At 41.5% G+C, this 16,388-nt stretch overlaps 1 protein-coding gene across 3 annotated transcripts in view; it reads right to left on the bottom strand.

Moving 5' to 3' along the window:
• Positions 1 to 16,388, bottom strand: part of MSL3 (MSL complex subunit 3) — a 201,474-nt gene that overhangs the window by 66,697 nt on the left and 118,389 nt on the right. For 2 of the 3 annotated variants that reach the window (XR_014239259.1, XR_014239260.1), the window contains one exon: positions 5,581 to 15,397. The exons of the other annotated variant lie outside the window; for it this stretch is intronic. The gene's annotated coding sequence lies outside the window, so the exon portion shown is untranslated. Of the gene's footprint in view, positions 1 to 5,580; positions 15,398 to 16,388 lie in introns of those variants that run through there. 3 annotated transcript variants of the gene reach the window in all.

Below are 16,388 nucleotides of genomic sequence, written 5' to 3'. Positions count from 1 at the left end.
ATAACTGCCAAGCATGATTTCTTGGTGCCCGCTGTTGACCCTGAGTCCCTAAGAGTTTTCTGAAACATTCCAGCCAGACCAATCACCCTTCCACAGCACCCATGATGTCACCTGGCTCCCAGACTCCTGTGCACTGCCTCCCACGCCCATGGGCCCTGTCCTCCCTACCATCCAATCCTGTTTCATGGATTCTCATGTATTCACACCAGTGATTCATAACAGACATTTGTGTAGTTCCTATTATTTGCCCTTTAGATTTTGACATATAACTGTAGCATGCCTAGAACAGTGGTTCTCAACTGCGGGACAAGTTTGCATTTCAGGGGACATGAGTAAGAGAACACCTATCTAAGGTGACGTAAAGAGTCAGGGGAAGTCTGAGGAGAAAGGCAGTCCATGTTTGGTCCAGGGCCTCCACAATATCAGGATTCGGTGTCAGCTTCTACGATCTATTCACATTTGCCTCACTGTGACAATATGGCAGCCACAGCTGTAACTGTTACATTTCCATGGAACAATGTCTCAAAGCAGGAAGGGGAGAGAAGCTTCCCATTTCCATATGCTCCTCTGTCAAGGAAGAAAGTTTCTGCCCAGCCCAGGCCCAACAGTTCCCTGAGTTCACACTGGCCAGGACTGAATCACACGCCCATGTCTATGCCATAGTGGCAAGGGAGGCTAGGAAAATAGGTTCTGGCAGTTTAGTGGGAGGGGGTGTCTGCTGGCAAGGAAAAGAATGTGAGAGGTTCCACAAGAAGGCATGTAACAGTATAGACACTGCCTGGCCCTGTCCTCACAGAACTCACAGCCTACGGCAGGGAGAATCAGATTAGCACAAGGCCACTGCTGCCATCTAGAGCGAGAATGTAAAACCCCAAACAGGAGCTGTCAGCACTGTCTGGGGAGGTCAAGGAAGGCTTCGCAGCAGATGCATGCCTGACCTTTCTCCTGAAATCCCTGTTTTAGTAAGAGCATCTCCACCCAAGTCAGAAGCCCAGGGAGCTGTCTTCAAATCTCCTCTTTCCACTTCCCCACATGTGACTCACCCCCAAGATTTGTCAACACTCCTCTCCCTCCCACCTCCATACTTTCTTAGCCTTAATTAAAGAACACAGACTGAGTTCAAGATCTTATCGTCACTTTCCTTCTTGATTGCTGGACCCCTCCACTTTAATCCATCTTCCACACTATCTCCACAGCTATCATTCCAAACCTTAAATATGGTCATGTCAAAATTCCTTGCTGGCTCCTTACTTTTTATTTCTTTTTAATTAATTAATTAATTAATTTATTTATTTATTTATTTTGGCTGCGCTGGGTCTTTGTTGCTGTGTGCGGGCTTTCTCTAGATGTGGAGAGTGGGGGCCTACTCTTTGTTGAGGTGCGCGGGCTTCTCAGTGTGGTGGTTTCTCTTGTTGCTGAGCATGGGCTCTAGGCGCACGGGCTTCAGTAGTTGCAGCAAGCAGGCTCAGTAATTGTGGCACGCTGACCCTAGAGCATGCGGACTTCAGTGATTGCGGCGCATGGGCTCAGTAGTTGTGGCACGCAGGTTCTAGGGAGTGCGGGCTTCAGTAGTTGTGGCCCACAGGCTTAGTTGCTCTGCAGCATGTGGAATCTTCCCGGACCCGGGATCGAACCCATGTCCCTTACATTGGCAGGCGGATTCTTAACCACTAAGCCACCAGGGAAGTCCCAGCTCCTTACTTTTTAAATAAAATGCAATCTGGCCTCCTTAGTGTGCCACGCAAGGCACTGCAGTCTTTCTTCACCTACCTTCCTAGCCTCACCTTCTCCTTTCCCCTTTTCCATAGAAAAACTGGGCAATTTTGCCATTACCCAGATGTGCCTGTACATAACTTCATGCCTCCATGCCTTTGCACGTGTGACATGCCCTTCCTCCCCATCCACTTCCCTTATTTGTTAAAATTCATCATTTTAGGTCCAACTTAAATGTTACCATTTCCATGAAGCGTCCTCAATCTCTCTGTGACAGAATTAATTTGCTGCCTCTTCTGAGTGTTCAGAATGTTCAGAATGTTCTGTTGAACCTCTATTGAGGAATTCCCCCACTGTATCTATTATACAGTTCCTATGGGCCAGGTACTTATAAAAGTATTTTATATGAGAAACTCATTTAATCCTCACAACAGCCCTCTTTATAATTATCATCCCCATTTCACAGATGGGGGAAGCTGAGGCACAGCAATCTCAAGGAACTCTTCTTGGTTTCAAATGTAGTCAGTCTGACTCCAGAGGTGAGTTCATCATTTCTGCACCAGCACTGTGCAATGGAACTTTCTATGGTCATGGACATGCTGCATATCTCTGCTGTCCAATATGGTAACCACTAACCACATAGGGCTATTGAGCACTTGTTATGTGGCCAGGGTGACTAAGGAACTGGATTTTAATTGAATTAATTTAATTTAAACAGCCACATGTGACTAGTGGCTACCTTATTGGATAACACGGCTCTGTACCATATTCCTCTCCGTATAAGGGCAGGGACTACAGCTTGTTCATATGCCCCCAGGACCCAGCTTCAATGTTTGTTAGATTGAAATAGGCGTATTTCCTTTTCTGCCATAAAAATGTAGGGCAGCCTTTCTACCCCTACAAATGAGGGACAAGACTATTTTGCTGAGTTCAATTTTGTAACATATGATAAACAATTCCTAACATTAGAAAATATGGTTAATCACTCTAACTGAAAATGCTTCTCAAAAAGTTGTTTTATTACTTTTTGATACCACAAGCTCACAAAGCAGCCTCATGCGGCTTAGAGGAGAATCTGACCTCTGCGTTCAGAAATACAATTCCACTTATTGACAATTCTTATTTATATTTACAGGTCAACATCTAATAACATTTATAAGGTCAGCACACTGCACCAAGGAATAGGAAATAAAAGTCAACTGCAGTAAAGACAAGCACATCCTGAAAGCTATTTGTTTTGCGTTGCTAGAAAGCTATTTTTTTGTGCGTGTGTATATATATCTCCATACCCTATGAAGATTTATGCTTAACATTGACAGATATCTGTATCAAGAAATTACATTAATTTAAATTTCTGAACACTGTTCATAACTCAATATGAAATTATCTAAGTGACAAAGGCAGCATATGTTTTGTCTTCACCATGTTATTTAATGTATACATGAGAAAAGGTTAATTTTTCTCCCCCATTCAGCACAGTGCACAGAGAATAATAATATCCGAAGAAATAATTTTCCCATATGTTTAGCTACAGTTTAAAGAACACACAGGGCTGTTTGTATGTTTTGAGTTTTGTTTTCTTTCTCAGGTAGAGAAGAGAGCTGGCAAGAAAGCGACTGTTAAAAGTTGTAATGAATTTTCCAATAATTCAAAGGATTATGGCTTTAAAGCTATATAACATAAGCCTGCAACAAGATACTAATTGGTTTTGTTGGATTGGGGTTACAAAGTGGTGGCCCTTGGATGTATTTTATTCTGCCCACACAATGTTTTTTTAGAAATGTATATCTGAATGCTTTCAGATAGGACTTGTATGCTCAAATGTTCCATTCCTTTCTGTTTTATATCTGCTCAGTACTCCCATCTAGTTTGCCTGTCTGGCCCCCGGAGGCATTTAACTTTGCAACACCTGATTAGGCGGTAGTCCACTAATTCAGAGCACTTAGACGCTTTCCCCCAAAGTCCTATTCTTACCTAGTTATTATTCAAATGACATCATAATTGAAGGACACTGTGCAATGCGCTGTTCAGATGCAATACAGCATCAGTTCACCAAGTTAGATTTACTGATCCTTTAAACAAAAAGGGCAAATTCACTTCCTGCATTTATGAATCTTCTCTAATTCTGGAGGAATTAATTCATCCAGGAAATATTTACGGAATACAGATTTGTAGACCCATGTTCTTTAAGTCACAGTGTTCTTCAAGTCACAGAATCCTAGCAGAACTAGAATTCTGGGATGTATTGGCAGGTTTTACTGTCTATCATAGTTAAAATGACTATAATTACCAAATCTACAAATACCCCCATTCTCTTTCCTCCATATCTGTTTTCTCCAGTGTTTGCTGGGAGTCCCACTGAAATAGGAAACTTGACCTGAGGTCTCACCACCCCTTTGCTCACTCACTATCTACCATCTTCAGCCGCTGTCCTTCTTCTCCTATTCTATTTCATAACTTTGGGGAAATTCTTCATCTTTATTCTATAGGAGGTGCTGAAACAAAATCAGTTTTGAAACCTGCAAATATTACATTTTTCCTTATTTGCCCAAGGGAAAATGACATTAAAAATTTTAATTCCAGACAGCAACCATATATCTAGAATTTTTATTGAACCATGAATAATGCATCCAATATCAGCTATGTAGCTTTCCTCTAAGACCCAGGTATCCCGAAGAGATCTTGAAGGTAAAGTCCAGTGTTGGTCACGGTTCTCCAGAGAAACAGAACTGATATACAGAGATAATATAATATTTATTATAGGAATAGGCTCATGTGGTTATGGAGGCCAAGAGTTCACCCTTCTTCTGCCTTTTTGTTCTATCCGGGCGCTCGATGGATTGGGTGATGCCCACCCACACTGACGAGGGCACGCCTTCTTTACTCGATCTACTGACTCAAATGCTAACCTCTTCCAGAAACACCCCCTCAAACACAATCTGAAATAATGTTCCATCAGCTATATGGGCATCCCTTAGCCCAGGCAAGTTGCCACACAAAATTCACCAACACAGTCCAATGCCTTATGAAGGAGCAAGGACTGTTAGTGATCATGCAGGTACTCCCTGATGAAACCGAGACCAGAAACAGCTAGACCAGAGATTCACAACCCTCACCGTCCATCAGAATGATCATGACCCAGAGGGGGAAGGGCTTTACTTTTCCATGCTGATGGCTGGGCTCCACTCCAGAGAATCTGAGGTGAGGCACCAGGCGTTGGAACTTTGTGACCCTAGGTGATTCAATGTGCAGCCAGCACGGAGAACCTCAGGTCCAGACCAGCACTCCTCCAAGTACTGTCTTCAGACAGTCAGCATCACAATCATAGGGGATGCCTGGGAAGATGGGAACTTCTGCCTACACTCCCAAAAAAGCAAAAGAATTGGGATCACTGGGGCCAGGGTTCAGGAATCTGCATATTCCTAGCTCTCTCTTAAATACGTAGGCCCAGTAAAGACTGTGAAGCATAGGCTAGACAAAAGTAGAGAACTACAAGGACCACTGGCATTAGAGGCAGATATGGGTATTAATCTCAACTTGGCCGTCTAAAAGCTACGGACCCCCTTTAAGGGTGAGTTTCTTAACCTCCTTTAGCATTAGTTTCTTTATCTCTAAAATGGGGTAACGGTAATGACCTCAGAATTAAATGAAATAATACGAAGTAATAAAACCACAGCATTGCAGAGTTGGTGACCCATAAATTCCCTTCCCCATTTTGCCATTGTCTAGAAGAAGGCTCTTTTTTTCTAATCTCATTTATTCTGCTATAAATATCAGAAAACAAGCAATTTGTAGTCATGTCCTACAATTGCGACCGAGCAACAGAGTGCTTCCACATATAAAAATATTGCAAGAATTGACAGAGTATTTTTAAATTGTCTGTTTGACCAGAAGGAAATCTGCAGGCAGAGTCCCAAATCTTGTTTTGTCATCATGTATACATAGGATTTTTTTTTCTCCATAGGTCAAAATAAGTTCACTAGCTTGTCAGGCCAGTGGACTCAACTGTCAGGTGGGGTTTTTGTCCTTGGAGGAATCTGAGCCTTTGTATTTCTTTTATGTGTTATTATCCCAGCAAGTCATTTGCTATCTAACCTACCAGAGCAGCAGTAAACTAAAACTGTCTGTTCATTGTGTCAATCATTTAAACGTAAGACAGGAGGAAAACATCTTTCTGGTAAATGATCTCCTTTTTGATCTCGGGAAGAGAATACAATTTCTCCTGTGTTAACCATGAGTTTCCATTTCCAAGGGTAACATTCTAAGGCTGAGCTACATATAAACATGTGAGGCCAATCTGGTTACACTAAAACTTTCAGACTAAGAGGCAAAAAATTAGAAAAGAGGCTGGGAGTAGTTTAGAGAAACTCACTTTCCCCCAACTGCCAGCTTCCACTGAGAAGACCAAGGAGCACTGTTTTCCTTTTCTTTACTGGCTTCTGAGAAGGAGCCAGCCTCTGCAGCTGACGTAGCCCGGGAAAGCTTCCCCCTCTCTGTGCACTGCTCATCTTCTTCATGCTCAACAGCACTCATTTGTGAAGCAACTGCAGTGAAGCCCCCAAGTCTCCCTCCTGCCGTTATCATCACAGAAGTGGCTGTGAGCTACAGTCCATGCTGGATGTCGACCCTGTCCTCCTCGCTCTTGCTAACCTGGTCTCCGTCCCCTTGCCCACTGAGTCTCCGGGAGAAGCCTCCCTGCCGCCAGTACCTATCAGGCCCCACCAAAATTGTGCCAGTCTCTCTGTGGCTGCTCTCTAAAGTGCCAGCATGCAGTTGGGGTCCATTCAGAAGGACGGAGAGGCCCTTTGCCCCAAAATGGTGTCACAGTTTGGCAGTCAGCACCACAAAGCTTCTGTAATTGTGGTCAGGGGCTCCTAGAGTGCTTGAATGATCCTGTTAACCTTGGCCTTTATATTGCTTTCACTGTAGGGAGTTCAAAACCAGCTCAAAGTGGAGTATATGGATGATTTGCCTGAAGAATATGACAGAAGCTGAATCAATAAGGAATGTTTCTTGCTGAGGAATAGAATTATCAACCATGTGAAAATAAATGTATTTTATTATCTCAATAAAAGAAGGTAGGGCATTCCTAGCTCGTTGCCTTAGATCAACAAAATCGCCAAGGTCCCCCAGGATCATTTTTATCTTTCCACTGTGCCACCCTCAGCATTTTGCCTTAGTTTGTAACCTCATGATTACAAGATGGATGCTACAAATCCAGGCATTACATCTTATAACCACATTCAAAGCAGGAAGAAGGGGGAAAGTGCAGTGTAGAGGAGGTGTCTTTCCAAGCTCCCTCTTTTCTCAGGCAGTAAAAATCTCTCCTGGATATCCCTCAGTAGTCTTACCCTTACGTCTCATTGGTCAAAAGTCACATGGCCACCTAGTTTGTAAGAGGGGCTTAGAAAGGGAGTATTTGTCCAAAGGAAACGGAATTACCATGCACTTATTTAGACCACCAGTTTAGATGACTTGTTGAGACTCATCTCCTGGTGTAGTACACACTGCCACCTAAGTAAAACTGAGTTCTTGGTGGCAAGGAAAAAGGGGGAATACTATTATGGATACAACTAACTTGTGCCACAGAAACGAAGAGAAAAAACACAGTCTTGCTACTTGAGGAGCTACTTCCATTATCACCAAAAAGAGATTTACTCTCTACATGTCAATAATACTGTTGTATCTTTAAACATAATGATAATATAAAAGTTCAGAAGCTGTGGACAAGGTCAGGGTCTTGACAAGGTCAAGACTTCAGAGTCCTAACATTAAAGTGAGAACATCAAAGGATCAATAACAACTCTGTCCTAGTATGGTCACTGTTGATATTCCTAAAAGGTGCTGATGAGTATTGACCTCCCATGAGTGCTGGAGGTCAAGGCTGATGCAGAGTCAGTTCCAACTTGCTTCCCGAGAAGGGTGAAAGTAAGGACCAAGACAGGAAACTCGATATTGGTTTCAGCTAATTGTGTAAAACCACTTGATTTCATGTTGGTAGGGCAAAATTGAATGCTAAATTTAAAACCCAAATTAAGCTCTTGCCTTCCTTGAAGCCAACATTTTAAGAGTGTCTCTTGCCCTTCAACTGAAAAGGTCAAGGATCAACAGGATTTGATGAAAGAGACAAACACCCTCCTTAGCCTCGAGCTTAGTGGCAAAGTCTCTCCGTAATGATGTGAGTTTAGTGAGTAAGGCAACACTTTATGAAGTCTACCTTTCATGATGGAGAGCTCTGTCTGGTTTTCACTGAAATAGATACTGTAAAAAGTAAAAATGACAATGTTTTAAACCAGATGATAACTATTTATACCTACCCATTTGAAAGAGAAAGACAGAGGGGATAAGTGTGACCATTTCAAAATAAATTGACAATGCTTCTTCAGTAGCCTAATGTTCACTTGATGGATGTTCTGGGTCAAGGAATTTAGGCCATATATAAATGTGGTTTTAATTTGCTCTTCAACCGAAGTTTGATTCAATTTTTCTCCAATAAAACTGTTATACTAGCATAAATATTAAAACTGAAAATATTACAGTTTAGAAAACTAGGGCAATATATTCCATTTTGGGGCTGATGTCTATGCTCAGTGCTGACATACAAACACATACCACTTACCTGTGACAGCCTTTTTCATTTACTAGAAAGATTTGGAAGATGTCCAGTGGTACATTAGACTAGTAATCACACTCAAAGACTATAAACAAAATGAAAAATGGCAGCTGTCTCCTGCACAACGCCTCATTCTTCCAAATCCTGCCTTCCTCAGTTTCCTTTCCATAGGCCTCCAAGAATGCCCTGCCTATCAACTACATTCTTCCAGTTATTCAGGCCAAAAACCTCAGAGTTATCCTTGACCCACACATATATATTTATCCCATCAGCAAATCCTGTTAGCCCTGTATTTAAATCATATCCAGAATCTACCCATCTTCTACAAGCTCCACAGCCAGGCCAGTGGTTCCAGCCTCCCTATTCACTCCCCTGGATTCCTGCAATAACCTCCATCCAGTCTCCTGACCCTTACCTTTGCTCTTTTCTCAGGTACTCATTTTCCTTCAGGGAATTCTGCCTCGTAGTGGGTGTGAGAGAGAGGTGAGAGGCCATCGCCATTTCTATTTCAATTCCATTTAAAGAGGTGATCTCCCATGCCAAGTATGAGTGGCCACAAAGTAGATTCCTACTAATTCTATTTTTCTGGAGTGCGAGTTAAATAACAAATCTCACTGAAAGGTAATTTAATGACCTGTCAAATTATTATATCTTTCATATCGGATTGCTTACGATTGGATAAAAAAACAAAAGAGAAACAGGAACTCAGCTCTTGACAGACCTGAAAGAAACTAAAGAATACTGACCTAAAGAATATTGTTCAGAGGCTTAGACCCCTGAGTCACTAACAGAGTATTTTTCCAAAGACCAGGCATTTGGATAATTCTTTAATATCCAATACTTTTGTACTATTGTGAAGTTGTAACAGCAGAAAATGATTCAGGGAAGGATGATGCTATACTGAGAGCAAATAACAAATTAATGGAAAGGAAGGAATACTGTCCATTTGGAATTGTGTTCTCTATTGTTTGTGCAAAATGACTCATAAAAATTCTTTCACATAATAGTCCGTTTAAGTGCATGTGTACTCATGTTCAAAATTCCTCCTAAAACGAAAGTATTATTGGGTAACTCAGGGACTACAGCAAAATAATCATTAACGTATTATCTATCATTTAAGCCTTAAACCATAGCTCTCATGAGAAAGAGAAAGATGTCAACGGGGTGACAATAAAAAGCAAAAACAAAGGAATAAAGGTGAAGGCTGACAACACAAAGTGTCAGCTGCAAAGAAAGTCAACGTCACTTCTGACCAACTTAGCACCATCTGAAAAATCTTGGTCTATTCTTTTATATATATATATATATATATATATACACACACACACACACACACACACACACACACACACACACAATCACACATACATACACACACATGTAAGTGCTCAACCCTCTACGTAAGCCATTGAGTCCTCTGATCAAGCACAAAAATAACTCTTACAGTATTACAGGATTTGGTCATTAATTCATTCATCAAATAATTCATTTATTTATCAAATAATGAGTGCCTACTATGTGCCAGGAACTGTTCTGGGAGCCGGGGATACGACAGCGGAAGAGTCAAAGTTTCTACCCTCACAAAAACTTTAGCATTACTAAATAACATTTATCAAAAACAGAGTAAATGCCAGTTATTGGCCCATGTAATCCCTTTACACGCATTTTCCCATTTATTCCTCACAGCAACCATATGAAGAGATAAAATTATTACCCCTAGTTTCCAGATGAGAACCCTGAAGCTTATGAAGATCTAGTAAATTACCCAAAGAAAGTGATAGCATATAAATTTGAATCCAGAGAGGGTAATCATGGCACTGGGGCTAATACTGCACAACCAGTGTTAGATGTCAACTCATAACCTATCCAGTGGTGGCATAACGTGCTGACAGGACCAAAGCCAACATGAATCTTGCTCTCTTTACTCCAATGTGGAAGGATTCTGGAGCTTTCTTTCTTGGCTCTCTCTTCCCACAGCTTCTGGGTCTAGGAAGAGGAGTGCCCTTGCTTGCCCTTGGTTCTCATTCTTCATTCCTTCCTCTCTCGTTCCTGGAAAGGGAACAGCAGGGAGGAAATTGCCTTTCCAGCCCACGCGCAGCTGTTGGAAGGAAGCTCTGGCGGGCACCGAGCTCTCCCAGAAGCGGGATTCCAGGAGGAGCCGTTCCCTGCTCCTCGCCTTGGCTCGCCCACTTTTGGATGAGCTTCATCCACGTGCCACCTGTTTTGTGCAGCTCAAGGTCTGGCACTGGCTCCCTGTCAGAGCCCATACAGGGCTCTCTGCTCCAGGTGGAGACCCGAGTCGCGGAAGGAAAGCGTGTCTGAAAGGGAAAGGCGAGAAAATGCTGGACTGCACCCTCTGAGCAACAGCCCTTGGAGACACCTCGAGAGGCAGCTGCCCAACTGGCAAGGCCTGTGTCAGGCAGCTGTGTGCCCAGGAATGGGGAGCAGCACACATAAGGCAGAGTGGGGCCGTGCCATCTGTCACACACCCGTGCCAGCCTCTTCGCTTTAGGCAAGGTGGGAGTGGGAGGCGTCAGGAGAAAAGCAACAGCTCACCAAGCCAGCCACACGCCATGGCTCCCCTCTAACAGGCTCTTCCTCTAAACATTTAGACTCCTTCACTGCTGCCATATGGCAGCTGCCAGTGTATATGGTCCCATAATTAAGAGCATGGAGTTTGGAGTCAGAAAACCCTAGGTTTGAATTCTGCTCCACTAGGTACAGGTACAGATCTTTGAGCATCAGTTTCCTCTTTTGTAAAATGGAAATTATAATAATTACCCCTCAAGGTTGTTGTGAAGATTAAATTCAAGAGTAATTGTAAAGATCTAAGGGCAGTGCTTTTAAAAAAAAAATAATAGGTACTAAGTAAACAAAGCTTTTTCCATGCTGAGTCAAGTCTCTGACTGTAAAATATTCTTCTTTCGTAGGTGGTAGGTCTTCTGTCTCAGTTTTTGGAAGTAAAAAGAGCAATGGCGCTTCTCAGTAAACTTTAATGTGCATTCAGAGCCCCTGGGGATCGTGGGAAAAGACAGATGCTGGTTCAGTAGGTCTGGGGGAGCCTGAGAGTCTGCATTTCTGATGAGCTCCCAGTGATATTGATGCTACTGGTCCAGGGACCACACTTTATGTAGCAAGGGTCTAGGAAACCAGCTGTGGTACCCTGGGTAAGCCATCTCACTTCTCTAGGCTTCAGCTTTCTCAGATGTAAAATTTTTGAAGTTTACCTAGATGATTTCACATTCCTTTCATGCTATCATGCTGTGATAGATTATCTGAAAAACGGCTGCCTACAGTTCCTCCCACACTACCTTCTCTTCTGCAGTGTGACTTTGCTGCTCCCCCTAATTGAGAGGTGGAGCCCCTCCCCTTGAATCTGGCTGGTCCTGGGACTTGTCTGGACCGGGAGAATGTGGCAGAAATAAAGCTGTGTGACTTCCAGGTTCTGGCCTGAGGAAGCTTAGCAGCTTTCCTTTTTGCCTTCTTAGGACCCAGCTGCCACGTAAAGAAGCTCAGGCTAGACTGCTGAATGAGAAGAGGGAGAGGGCCACCTGCCCCAGCTCTAAGCACTGCAGCTGAGGGGCCAAACATGTGAGCATAGCTGTCTTGAACATTCCAGCCCCAGTTCCACCTAACTTTATGCAGCTATACAAGTGACTCCAGCTGAGATCTCATGCAGCAGATGAACCACCCTGCTGAGCCCAATCCACAGAATTATGAGAAATAACAAATCTATTTTTAAAGCCATTATGTTTTGGGGGTGGTCTGTTACATAGCAATTGATAGCTGATATACATGTTTTACTCACATAGGAGATAGTACAAACTTCAGAAGCCAGAACTGTTGGAAGAACTACAAAGAAACATGCTTACCAACTGGAGGGCAGAATATATGCCAAGAGCTGACTTTTACATTTACAGATCTCTCTTCTGTATTCAGTTCAATTTAATAAGTACTTATTCAGGGCTACTGTGAGAAAAGTTGGAGACATAATTCTAAGAAACTTGCAATATATTTGGGAATGGTAGTATGTTACAAAGAAAACATGCATCAATTAATAATAGTGCACTAAGCCTGTATTTGAGAATCAAAATATTTTAATATCAACAATAAAATTCTATGGACACCTAAAAGGAGTTCAGTCAGTGTATTCTGGAGTTATTAGAGAACAATTCACCAGAGGAAGTACAACTTAGACCTGGATAAATGAAGGAATAAAAAGAAGTATGTAAAGATTGAGTAATGGTGTTCAAATTTGCTGTATAAAAAGGAAAAACTCAGCCCTATTGACAAATACATTCTAGAAAGTTCTCAAAGTCCTTTATACAGAGAATGACAATTTTAAACAGACCTTTGAAATCACTATTTGCTATGACACATGGCACACGTAATTTCACTAAATTAGTAAATTGTGGAGATTTAAGAATATTATAGAATATATGTGATAGAAATACAAATAGTAGAATTTCAGAGATTTAACACAGGTAAAAATTGTGAAGGAATAGCGTGAAAGCCAAAAGATGATGACATAGAACTTTGAAAGTGAAAAGTGTATACAAAATAGAATTGGGAAATAAATATAAAGGATTCAATGTATGTAGTGATCATCTTTAGCCCTTTCATCCACATCCTGGTTATAATGTACTTCATTTTGGAAAGTATTTTCTTTTAGGTGGTTGCTATTGGCAATGTGAAACCTCAGAATTAAAAATTTCCAATAATATTCCAATAAAATGAGTTCAATGTTTAAGAATAAGATGTAAGAAAAATAAAATTATGCCTATTTTTATAATACTCTTTTAAAGCATTTTCTATAAGAAGATTATGCATTTACACATCATGTTTTAACCGTACTGGATAATAAATCAACCAATACATTTTTTTAGAACAAGAAATTAATCTTGTAGGCACCCTCTCAAAACTCCATTTATCTATGTTATCATTTTGCTACCTCTTTCACCATGAAAACCCAAGGGGAAAGAACACAATCCTGACATACTGGTAATGTGAGACCTCAGAATAGTACTTGTTTTAGACGAAAGTTCCAACCCAAAATCATAGTCGAGTGTTCAAGTATTCACAAAGACCAAAGACCAGCTTAGTAAGAGTATAATGTTACCCTCCCACTAGCATATAGATCAGTGCCAGGTACACAGTCAGCAATCGACAGTCACTACCTGAACACACGTCAATGCATGCAAGCTTTCTCAAGGACAGCCTTGGAGACAGGAAGTAAGAAAATATAGGGACTTCTTTTTTTTTTCAGTGTCATAGTTAAATCCTTTGAACATTCCTTCACTTATCCATTTAACAATGAAGTTAAAAGGCCAATATTGAAAAAGCTACAGTAATTTAAAACCTAAGTAAAGGGGCTTCCCTGGTGGCACAGTGGTTAAGAATCTGCCTGCCAATGCAGGGGACACGGGTTCAAGCCCTGGTCCGGGAAGATCCACATGCCGCGGAGCAACTAAGTCCGTGCGCCACAACTACTGAGCCTGTGCTCTAGAGCCCGCGCACCTAGAGCCCGTGCTCTGCAACAAGAGAAGCCACCACAATGAGAAGCCAGTGCACCGCAGCAAAGGGTAGCCCCCACTGGCCTCAACTAGAGAAAAGCCCGAGTGCAGCAACAAAGACCCAGTGCAGCCAAAAAAAAACCTAAGTAAAGGGATATTTATTTGTGAGTACCTATACCAGGGTGGGGAAAAACAGACAATAAGCAAACTGATAAATGTATAGAATGCTAGATGAGTGCAAGTACTCTGAAGAAAATTAAAGCTGCATCTAGAGGAGGAGAGCACTGAGCATGAACAAGTTTTAGGTAAGGTGTTCAGGAAAATTTTGTGTCTGAGAAGGAGACATTTGAGCAGAGATGTGAGTGGTAAAATATTCCAGAAAAAGGGAGCCATTAGCACAAAAATCCTGAGTCAGAAAGGAGAGTTGCTATTAAGATATGACTAACAGGTTACAAAATTAATACTAAAAAATAGAGAAACAGAATAAGCCAAAAAAATTAAGTAACAAAAAAATCAAAGATGGCTTTGTGTGTGAGTGTGTATATTCTCTGCTTTGGGGTTTTGAGATCTGTATTGGGGAGGAGAGATGGCATTCCTCGGGCAAATAGATGAAAGACACAGAACTTCCAACCCATTAGCTTCAGTCCCCTGGGAGGATTCTGTTCAATCCTGTCAGCCATTATCTATAATACAGGATAACCATCTTTACCTGAGAGTGGGCTTTGAAAGGACAAAGCATAGTCCTTGTCACAGAAGGGTCCTTCAAGTGCATGCTGAATTGCCTGGGGAAGGACCTTGTGACATCTCTGTTTGCTTTTCAGAACACTGAGTTTGTCTGTGCTTTGTAACCAGGAAAAAACAACAACAACAAACGGTTTGTCTAAATCAATCTCCTCTCTGTAATTCCAACATCTTTCCTAGCTGTTTCCTTCTAGAAATCCACTTTATTGAGACAGTAGGAGACTCCCTAGTTGTCATCTTAAAAATCTTCAGAAAATACGAGTGCTTTTTGGAGAAAATTATGAACGGGGAGTACACATTGGCGAGGTTTGAATTATTGATTACTATCGGATACACATTCTTGATTTGTGTCAAAAGAGCTGAGAAACTACCAAATATGATTCCTCAGGGCAGGTACCTCTTTGCAGAATAAAGCACTCTCTAAGCTGGGCATCTCACAGGGGCACCTTGGTTTCATAAGTATTTAGCCATAAATTCATCCCAGCTACTGAAAGCGTAGATGGAATAATCAATCACACAAATGAGCCTTAATAAGATTTTGCTTTATTTGAGTATATATTAAACTCAAAGCTTTGACATAATAGCTTTTGTGCACAGTTAATTTAATAAAGTCTATTGAATAAAGACAATCTGTTGGGCCGCACTTCTAAGCCTTTACTGGCAGGGAGGGAGCCATACGCCTCTTTGAGAAACTGAAGAAAGTGATGGGCCCTTTTCCCCAGAAAAAAATGCTTAAACAAATAAGAACCTGCATTAAGTATGGCGGAGTTCACGGACCCCCCTGGGTCTGCTGTCGAAGCCCCCTGCCTCGCAGACACTGGAAGACAAAGAACGTGACACCAGTAACACCTCATGGCTGCGTGGCACTAGAAGAGTTTTCATTTATAGGTGATGTGTATACTCAAGCAGGCCGTGTTGACACACAGCTTTTTTTAACATTAAAAAAAATTTGTTTAATTGTGGTAAAATATACATAACATAAAATTTACCATCGTAACCATTTTTTAGTGTACAGTTCAGTAGTGTTAAGTATATTCACATTGTTGTACAACAGATCTCCAGAAGTTTTTCATCTTGCGAAACTGAAACTCCAACAACTCGCCATCCCCTCCCTCCCCGCCGCAACTACCATTCTACTTTCTGTTTCTATGAATTTGACTTCTCTAGGGACCTCATACAAGAGTATTTGTCTTTTTGTGTCTGTCATTTCACTTGGCGTAATGTCCTAAAGGGTCACCCTTGCTGTAGCATGTGTCAGAATTTCCTTCATTTTAAAGGCTGAATAACATTCCATTCCATGTATAGACCACATTTTGCTTATTCATTCATCTGTGATGGACACTTGGTTTGCTTCTACCTTTTGGTTGCTGTGAAAACTTTTGCCATAAACATGAGTGTACAGATATCTCTTCGAGAACCTGCTTTCAATCCTTTTGGATGCACACCCAGAAGTGGAATGACATAATGAGTCTGATGGAGCCATTTTTATGGGCCCTCTTGATGCAAGGAACACTAGGACTCAGCAATTCTGAGTCAGGTCCCTTGCCAAAAGGGACCCTCCAAAATGTGAGACTGGCATGTCGTTACCAAGTCATGCATAGGACAGACTTCTGTGATCCTTATTCTATACTTAACCCCTCCTCAGTTCTACGAATTTCACTTTCTACTTTATTCATTTCAGTTATTTTTTTGAATTTTTATAAGTATCCATTAACTTTATAATAAAAAGGCAATAAAGATCGTTCAAAGTCTGTTAGAACTAAGTATCTAAGGGTATCTCAACTATCTCTTAAAACCATCAATTCAAA

The sequence above is a fragment of the Balaenoptera borealis genome (genome assembly GCF_965194805.1).
Source record: "Balaenoptera borealis genome assembly, chromosome: X".
NCBI classification, from domain to species: domain Eukaryota; kingdom Metazoa; phylum Chordata; class Mammalia; order Artiodactyla; family Balaenopteridae; genus Balaenoptera; species Balaenoptera borealis.
The sequence above is the reverse complement of the archived record's forward strand: the minus strand, read 5'-3'. Positions and strand labels throughout refer to the sequence as shown.